Consider the following 9,820-nt stretch of genomic DNA (forward strand, 5'->3'; position numbering starts at 1 on the left):
GTAAAGCATTAACAAATAAGCGTAGTCTTAGTCTATTTTCTAGAGAACCCAGGCTCAGAAACCCTCCTCAACAAGTCCTCTGACATCTATCCCTAACCCCTGTTGCCAGCAGAGGTAGCTGCTGAACTTCAATTAATGAATTTATGAAAATGTTTTACCTGTGTTTGTTTCTTAAAGAACCCTGAGATCTACCTAAAGATGAAAATCATGAAGAGTCTCTAAATTCCTTTTTAAAGAGTCTAATTGAACTTGCTTTTCAACAAAAGAAAAAAAATTTAGTTTCAAACAGTATAAAATTTGGTGCAGATGTATGAGTACTTGGCATACATGTTTGCTAAAGATTAAAACATCAATAGGTGAAAAGAGGAAGAAAAGTACATTGGTGTCAACACAATGCCATAGTAAACATTATTTCATTAAGCCTCATGTATATGAGAACAATAGACTTTCGTTGTGAAATATTTAAACAACATATGAGAAAAATGAAACTAAATGGGAAAAGTATAAACTTTTGAAAAGTTTTGACAGAACAGTGTCAGATACAGAAAGTGAGAAAAATAGAGAAGGAAATACACAGCCTAATGCTCATCAAAAAATTTAGAACATATTTTTATAAATAATATATAAAACTTATTTAATAATTCACTAGCTCTTTTTTCCCCTCACACCTAGTTTTCTAGAGCCTCATTTTCTCCCCATAGAGTTGATAAATTTGGTAATTTGAATATAAAAACTGTCCTGCCAAGCAACGGATTCTCTTTTTAGTCACTATCAGTCAGCATTAAAAATCCTTGCATTTATTATTATGTAAAGTAAAAATATTCATTCTTATTAAAATTATGTTTTTAATATTAATGGGAACCATTTTAATATGCATGTATAAAGATCACAGGACTTTGACAAATATGTTATTTTATGAACCATCATTTAGTTTTTAGGAAAAACATGAAGCGAAGAGAGTTTGACTTGGTCAAAAACACAACCACACAGGAAATCTACTCATAAGTTCTGTTTGACAGGCTACAGCTTAGCCATCATTTTGCATTTCATATGCTTTTCCCAGGTTGGTCACTCAGTCCTGAGGCTGTTACTTATTCTCAGTTCTATATATAAAGACACTGAATTCTTCAAAAAATCAATATCTTGTACTAAAATAGAAACTCCAAACATCAATCTTGGTACCAGCTTCTCATTGCCCTGCAGAGGCTCTTAATCTTGTTAATTGCAGATAATTACATTAGGAGAAACAATGTCATATAGCACAAGAATTATTAAGAAGCAACATCTTTAGTGCAACAATTGTTTGTAGAAATAATTTAAATTAATATTTTTAAAAGAAAACATGATTGTACTTTTTAAAAGAATAATACTACTGGCAAAATAATTGGCAATATATTTTTTGACTCTCCATAGGCATCAACTATAGATGTTAAGATTGTAAATGTAATTTTTTCTAAGTGTTTATTCATTAATACCTCAAATATTTACTTACTACATGCTAGGAATTAAGCTTGCTGCTGAGGATATAAGAGCAAAGGAAGCAGTTTGTTACATTCACTGAACAGACACTGATAGGAGATAACTGTTACAGAAGAACCAGAAGGAACAGCAGTTTTCATAACTGCTATGAACTTGGGACTGTGATTTAACACATTCCAAGAAAAAGATACCATTTTTTGGTAGTGTTTCTAAGCACAGTTTGGACAATTTTATTTAGCAGTCACAAATCAGTCCACTGGCACAAGTTCTAAGAGGTCAGTCAGTCAGTTCAGTCGCTCAGTCATGTCTGACTCTTTGAGACCCCATGAATCGCAGCACACCAGGCCTCCCTGTCCATCACCAACTCCCGGACTTCACTCAGATTCACGTCCATCGAGTCAGTGATGCCATCCAGCCATCTCATCCTCTGTCGTCCCCTTTTCCTCCTGCCCCCAATCTCTTCCAGCATCAGAGTCTTTTCCAATGAGTCAACTCTTAGCATGAGGTGGCCAAAGTACTAGAGTTTCAGCTTTCGCATCATTCCTTCCAAAGAAATCCCAGGGCTGATCTCCTTTAGGATGGACTGGTTGGATCTCCTTGCAGTCCAAGGGACTCTCAAGAGTCTTCTCCAACACCACAGTTCAAAAGCATCAATTATTTGGCACTCAGCTTTCTTCACAGTCCAACTCTCGCATTCATACATGACCACTGGAAAAACCATAGCCTTGACTAAACGGACCTTTGTTGGCAAAGCAATGTCTCTGCCTTTCAATATGCTATCTAGGTTGGTCATAACTTTTCTTCGAAGGAGTAAGCATCTTTTAATTTCAAGGCTGCAGTCACCATCTGCAGTGATTTTGGAGCCCAAAAAGATAGTTTCCACTGTTTCCCCATCAATTTCCCATGAAGTGATGGGACCAGATGCCATGATCTTCGTTTTCTGAATGTTGAGCTTTAAGCCAACTTTTTCACTCTCCTCTTTCACTTTCAGAAATACAAATAAAAACTATAATGAAATATCACCTCACACTGGTCAGAATGGGTATCATAAAAAATCCACAGACAACAAATGCAGGAGAGGGTGTGGAGAGAAGGGAACCCTCCTGCACTGTTGGGAGGAATGTAAGTTGGTACAGTCACTATGGAGAAATGTATAGATGTTCTTTAAAAAACTAAAAACAGAGCTACTGCATGGCCCTGCAATCCCAGTAATGGGCATATATCCAGAGAAAAACATGGCCTGAAAAGATACATGCATCCCAATGTTCATTGTAGCACTCCTTACAGTAGCCAAGACATGGAAGCAACCTAAATGTCCATCAACAGAGGAATGGATAAAGATGCAGGGTGTGGAATATTACTGAGCCATGAAAAAGAATGGAATAAGGCCATTTGCAGCGAAATAGATGGCCCCGGAGAGTGTCATACTAAGGGAAGTGAGTCAGACAGAGAAGGAGAAATGCCATATCACATCCTTTATATGTGGACTCTAAAAATAAATGATACAAATGAACTTACTTAGAAAACAGAAAGAGACTCACAGACTTAGAAAACGAACTCCTGGTTGCCATGAGAGGAAGGGATCATTAAGTACTTTGGGAAGGTCATGTACACACTGCTATATTTAAAATGGATAACCAACAAAAACCCATTGTATAGCACATGGAACTCTGCTCAATGTTACCTGCCAGCCTGGAGCGGAGGGGGCTTTGGGGGAGAATGGATACATGGGTATGACTGAGTACCTTCACTGTTCACCTGAAACAATCGCAATATTGTTAACTGGCTATACCCCAATATAAAATGTTTTCGATGTTAAATGAATAAATAGAAAAATGAAAAAAAAATTTCCCCCTTGAATGTGACAGAGGCCTGTGAACATTATGGTATATCATACTGCGTTTAGGTTATATTATACAGAAGAAATCGTTTTTCAGATGTCTTATGGTTTCTATAATTGGTTTATAGCTAATCTAAAAGGATATTGTCCTCTGTGGAACTATTTAAGTGACTCTTAGAAGAGGTCTGAGAGATTTTAAATGAGAGATTGACCTGATCGTCTTGAAAGAGGAAGCTGTCTTGCTGTATATAGGACTCAACATAGAGAGCAGTGGGTGAACGCTAGGAGCAGAGAATAGTCTTTTGCTAAAAATCAGTAAGTGGGGACCTCAAACCTACAGTCACAAGAACTGAATTGGCCAATAACCAGTGACCTTGAAACAGGACCCTGAACTTCAAATGAGACCACAACCCTGGTTGAGATTCCAGTATTCTTGCCTGGAAATCCCATGCACAGAGGAGCCTGGCGGGCTACAGTCCATGGGGTTGCAAAGAGTTGGACACGACTGAGCATGCACTCACGCATTGATACTAAAACATTCTGTTATTGAGAAACTAATATATTTCAAGTAGGACAGCACATGTATCATACATATTAATATTGGGAAATTGGCAAAGCGACCAATAATAGCTTGCTTCCATCAGAAATAAACCTAAAGGTAAAAATATATTAATGTGTGAAAAATAAAAGTGAAACTGATGGGAAAGACAGATAAATGTTGAAATCTTTAAATGTAACAATGTGAGCAGGGATTTTGTTATTTTCCTCTCTTAAATTTTAAATTCCCATTTGGTGTCTGGCTTAGTTTGAAAAACAAAAACTTTTTACAAAGCTATCAAGTAAATTCTTTTGATATTTTTAGCTGAATCAAAACCAGGAAATATCCTTTTGCGAGAAAGTCTCCCAAAGAGTGCATGGATTTTTGATAAATTTCATAAACATACAGACTCTGGAGGGTCTGGCCATCCCGTTTTTGTGTATATACAAACAACGCAATGTTGGAAGAATGAAGTCTACCTATAATCACAGTGGTTATATCTACCAGTCACTAAAAAATGTCATTAAAAGCTCATCTTTGGTTTTAAAATTTTCAGGTAACAATATGGATCATAAAATTTACTTTCCAAAATAATTGCCATCCCAACAAAGTTTTCTAGAATAAGTCTATTATCCTTATTGTTAATAATGTAAAAAAGTGGGTCATAGCAAAGCCAATACTTCTGGAAAATTTTTAGGAAAGAATCAATAATTTTGCCAAAACAAAAATAGATAAAATTCACTTAAGTTTAGTAAAGTAACATCTGTAAACAATTTCAGAGAAGGCAATGGCTTCAAAAGTACTCAAAAGTACTTTTGACTAGAAAATCCCATGGACGGAGGAGCCTGGTAGGCTGCAGTCCATGGGGTCACTAGAGTCGGACACGACTAAGCCACTTCACTTTAACTTTTCACTTTCATGCATTGGAGAAGGAAATGGCAACCCACTCCAGTGTTCTTGCCTGGAGAATCCCAGGGACGGGGAAGCCTGGTGGGCTGCCGTCTATGGGGTCGCACAGAGTCGGACACGACTGAAGTGACTTAATAGTAGCAGTGGCAGTAAACAATTTATACATAGATATATCTTTTGAATACTTCTAGGAATACAATTCTGAATGTCATTGGTAAGATTAGGTAATTATGTGCTATATTGAAAAATCTGAATTGAACTAAGTTGTTAAAAAAAAAAAAATCTCTTATAGCAATAACCCAATTCTGCAGGCAAGCACACAAAGAGAAACAAATAGAAAAAGTAGAACATATGTCTATTTTGCTAGTTGTGTCTTTATACTAAGTATAAAACTGAATCTAAACCAAAAATGATGAGAACTAATAATTAATATAATTGCTGCTAAGTTGCTTCAGTCGTGTCCGACTCTGTGCGACCCCATAGACGGCAGCCCACCAGGCTTCCCGTCCCTGGGATTCTCCAGGCAATAACACTGGAGTGGGTTGCCATTTCCTTCTCCAATGCATGAAAGTGAAAAGTGAAAGTGAAGTCGCTCAGTCGCGTCCGACTCTTCTCGACCCCATGGACTGCAGCCTACCAGGCTCCTCTATCCATGGGATTTTCCAGGCAAGAGTACTGGAGTGGGGTGCCATTGCCTTCTCCGATAATTGAGGGTTTTGTAAATTATATTATTAAAATTAGTCACACAGTAATTACATCTTTTCAGTAGTTGATGTGGGATCAATAGATAGAACAGCACTGTACTTAAGAACAGAGAATATAGTAACCCAAGAGATTTCAATGAAAGTAATCTCTTGGTTTTATTTTGATGGCATATGTGTCTAACTGGCCAGAAATTAAAATTTTATCTTATTAAATCATTACCTTGTTTTCACGTAGATATTGATCAGTACTTCTGCTCCTAGGATGTATCAAAATGTTATGACACTGCTATGTATCTTTTATATATGAAAGTCTTCATTTTTTTATGTAACTAGATTTTTTGATTATTAAAAAAATAAGTAAAAAGTAAGATGTTTTTGTCCTCTTTTACTCATCTTAGGTCATACAGTAATCTTTTGTATTAATAACTTATTACTTTCTGCACCTCTCATGTACAAATTTCCCTAGGCCTAGTGTTATTCAAAATTTGATCTGACTTACACCTTAAGTTTCAAAAGGTAGGCATACAAACTATCTGAGAGGAAACTCAGAGGTATCATTAATACCTATAGCTATAACATCTAAATAACAAACACATTTCAACCTTTCTCTTTAAACTCTCACTCTCACCATCTTCTTCTCAGTGGGTTTTGCTTGTACCTCTCTGTTAAATATTTCACTACTTTTTTGTCAGCTTCTGTTCCTCAGATCCTTTGACTTTTTGATGTTCGCTAATGTTAGATATTAGAACTGGACATGGAACAACAGACTATTTCCAAATAGGAAAAGGAGCATGTCAAGGCTGTATATTGTCACCATGCTTATTTAACTTCTATGCAGAGTACATCATGAGAAATGCTGGGCTGGAAGAAGCACAAGCTAGAATGAAGATTGCCAGGAGAAATATCAATAACCTCAGATATGCAGATGACACCACCCTTATGGCAGAAAGTGAAGAGGAACTAAAAAGCCTCTTGTTGAAAGTGAAAGAGGAGAGGGAAAAAGTTGGCTTAAAGCTCAACATTCAGAAAACAAAGATCATGGCATCTGGTCCCATCACTTCATGGCAAATAGATGTGGAAAGAGTGGAAACAGTGGCAAACTTTATTTTGGGGGGCTCCAAAATCACTTCAGATAGCGAATGCATCCATGAAATTAAAAGACACTTACTCCCTGGAGGAAAGTTATGACCAACCTAGATAGCATATTCAGAAGCAGAGACATTACTTGGCCAACAAAGGTCCGTCTAGTCAAGGCCATGGTTTTTCTAGTAGTGATGTATGGATGTGAGAGTTGGACTATAAAGAAAACTGAGTGTTGATGAATTGATGCTTTTGAATTGTGGTGTTGGAGAAGACTCTTGAGAGTCACTTGGACTGCAAGGAGTTCCAACCAGTCCATCCTAAAGGAAATCAGTCCTGAATATTCATTGGAAGGACTGATGCTGAAGCTGAAACTACAATACTTTGACCACCTGATGGGAAGAATTGACTCATTTGAAAAGACCCTGATGCTGGGAAAGATTGAAGGCGGGAGGAGAAGGGGACGACAGAGGATGAGATGGTTGGATGGCATCACCAACTCAATGGACATGAGTTTGAGTAAGCTCCGGGAGCTGGTGATGGACAGGGAAGCCTGGTATGCTACAGTTCATGGGGTCACAGAGATTGGACATGACTGAGTGATTGAACTGAACTGAACTGAACATTCCTTCACACACCTATATTCTTAATCTGCAGATTCTCAGGGAATTCATTTTTACCCAACTTTTCAACCTAATCTATATAGGGATCCCAAATATGTGTTCTCAATTCAATCCAAACCTCTAAGGATTAATTTTGCCTAGAAACTTTCAGCCAGATATTCCATGGATACCTCAAGCTTAGCACAATCTTTATATGCAGGCCAGAGAAGTTTTTCTCTTGGGAATTTCATCTCTACATAGCCTGCCCTATATCTTCAAAATAAAAGGGCAGTACACTGGAATGCCATTCTTTTATGGGAGACAGACACTACTTCAGAAAGGAGAAACGGTTAAATGAAAGAAATGACAATCTAATCACCCTGTAAAATCCTACCTCCGAATATCTAAAAGAGTAGCATGTTCTGTTATTGAAAAGTTTTGTGTTTTTTTTCCCCCATTTTTTCCTAAGGATTCTGAGGCATTAGCGTGGAATTTGCAACAGTACCATATGGAGACTGTGGAATTGCCTATATGTAGAGCTATAGAATGTGCATGAAACATGATACCAATTTTTGTTGACAACAAAATGAATACCGCATATCATAAATACAACAATTTATTTTTTTATAAAAGTTTTTAAGACTAATTAAATTCAAAAATTTTCAGCTTAATTGTAATAATTTCACTTTAAAATTTGATACACATTTAGTATACTTTGATTTTCAGTTTTAATAATCTTAGAAAAAGTTCTGAAAAAATTTTTTGCATTTATTATTTTTACATTTTTGTAAATAATTTACATTTTTGATGAAGATCTATTCAAATTCTAGACATTTGAATAGAATTCTATGTTATTTTCAATCATCTAAATCACTCAGTGAATATAATTCACTGTCATGATAGTAATTAAAAGTACAGCCCAGAAAAAGAAAAAGATAAAAAAGAGACAAGAAACACAAACATTTTCTAGATGAGGCATGTTTTTCAAAGGAGGGTAGTAGGATGTATCACTTTTAACAATTAGTTAGCTTGACTTCTGACTTGAATACTTAGAAATACGGCACAGGCACATCCGTTGGCACTCTTTCCATAAGCCCTAAAAATGTTAGGGGTGGGACTTCCCAAAGTCTTGTGTCCACAACCCAACTTAACTTCCCCTTTTAAACCTACTTTCTTTCATTGATTTTCTATCTTGATGTGTGACACAACCTACCACCCAATGACTTAACCCAGAAGCCTGAATGTCGCTTTAATTTTTCACACTGAACATCTACCCATCAAGGTTGTATTTACTTTTTAGTTCATTTACATAATGTCTTTAAAACTGTCCCTTCATCAGATATCCTTCCTCTAGCCCCTACAAAGCAGCCTCTCCCACTCATCCAGTGACAACTTTCCTCTAATTTCTTTATTGTGCTTACTAGTTCGGAAATTATTATATGTATGTACTTACTTATCCATGGTTAATCTCCACCCCTTCACTTGAAGATAAGCTTCAAGAAGGTTTATCTAGGTCATAATTGTATTTAGGGAGCTTAGCATAGTATCTGGCACATGATAGCCACTCAATAAATAACCTACTAATTAATAAATTTTCTTTGTCCACATAGAGTGTTGCCATTGGCTTTATTAATGCATTTAGAATATTTTTTCACTGACTGTTTAGAGAATCATTCTCTTAAATAATTGGATTTTCTTAGCTACAGTGGTGATTAACATTTCAACAAGCAAACTTAGGCTAGGTGATGAAAGATGCCTGAATCCTGGAAGAATTCTCCCCTGTTTAACAATCTTCTGAACTTATTTTATTCTTGAAAATGCTATTCTTTTAATAACATGTGATAATTATTTTTAACAGGCTTTCCTTTAATTACAAAAGATAATTTTTATCATTTATCAGAAAAAATTAAACTATAAATTTACAAATAAAGATATTCTTTAATGGCTCACTTGGTTCTGAAATTTATTTGGCCTGTATGATCAATTTTTTTTTAAATTTCTATATTCTAAACATTGGTGCTTCTTGACATTGGTAAAACAAACATATGAGGTCAAAGAATGTGCAAGTTACTCATATTAAACACAACCTTGAAATAATATCTTGATTAATGTATGTGGTTGTAGACACATGTCTTGCTTTTCTCCAATTATATTCTTTGTCAGAAGTAAGGGTTTTCAACATTTCCCGTGGAATTCTATTATGTTTTTTCATTCTCTTTCCCGTGAGGAGAATACATGACATTTTTTTTTCTCAATTCCCTGCTTTGGCTGTATTATTTTAGTCTATGGAACAGATGGCTTTCAAATTATTGAGCTTGCTCTTGAGAAATGTCTTTAGAAATGCAAACTTAGTCAGAAAACCTTTAAGCAATTTTTCATGTGGTTTTCATAGAGTTAGTCTATGGGACTTATTCTGAAAATGGATAACATTATTCATATCTAAGATAGTATAAATTCAACTTCATTTATATTTTTCTGAATGTGTAAAATATTTTAAAGGCAGCTAAAAGACTACAAGTGGTAGATCAGTAAATACAAGCAAAACTTTAAAATGAATTTAAATTAATTCAAGAAAGCAGAAGAAAGCAACTGTTTTTAATTCTCATCAAGAAATCATTCACTTTCTCTTAGTTTCTTAATAAATTCTTTGTTTTTAGAAATGATTTTT

Source organism: Bos mutus, chromosome 14 (assembly GCF_027580195.1).
Source record: "Bos mutus isolate GX-2022 chromosome 14, NWIPB_WYAK_1.1, whole genome shotgun sequence".
Classification (NCBI taxonomy): Eukaryota; Metazoa; Chordata; class Mammalia; order Artiodactyla; family Bovidae; genus Bos; species Bos mutus.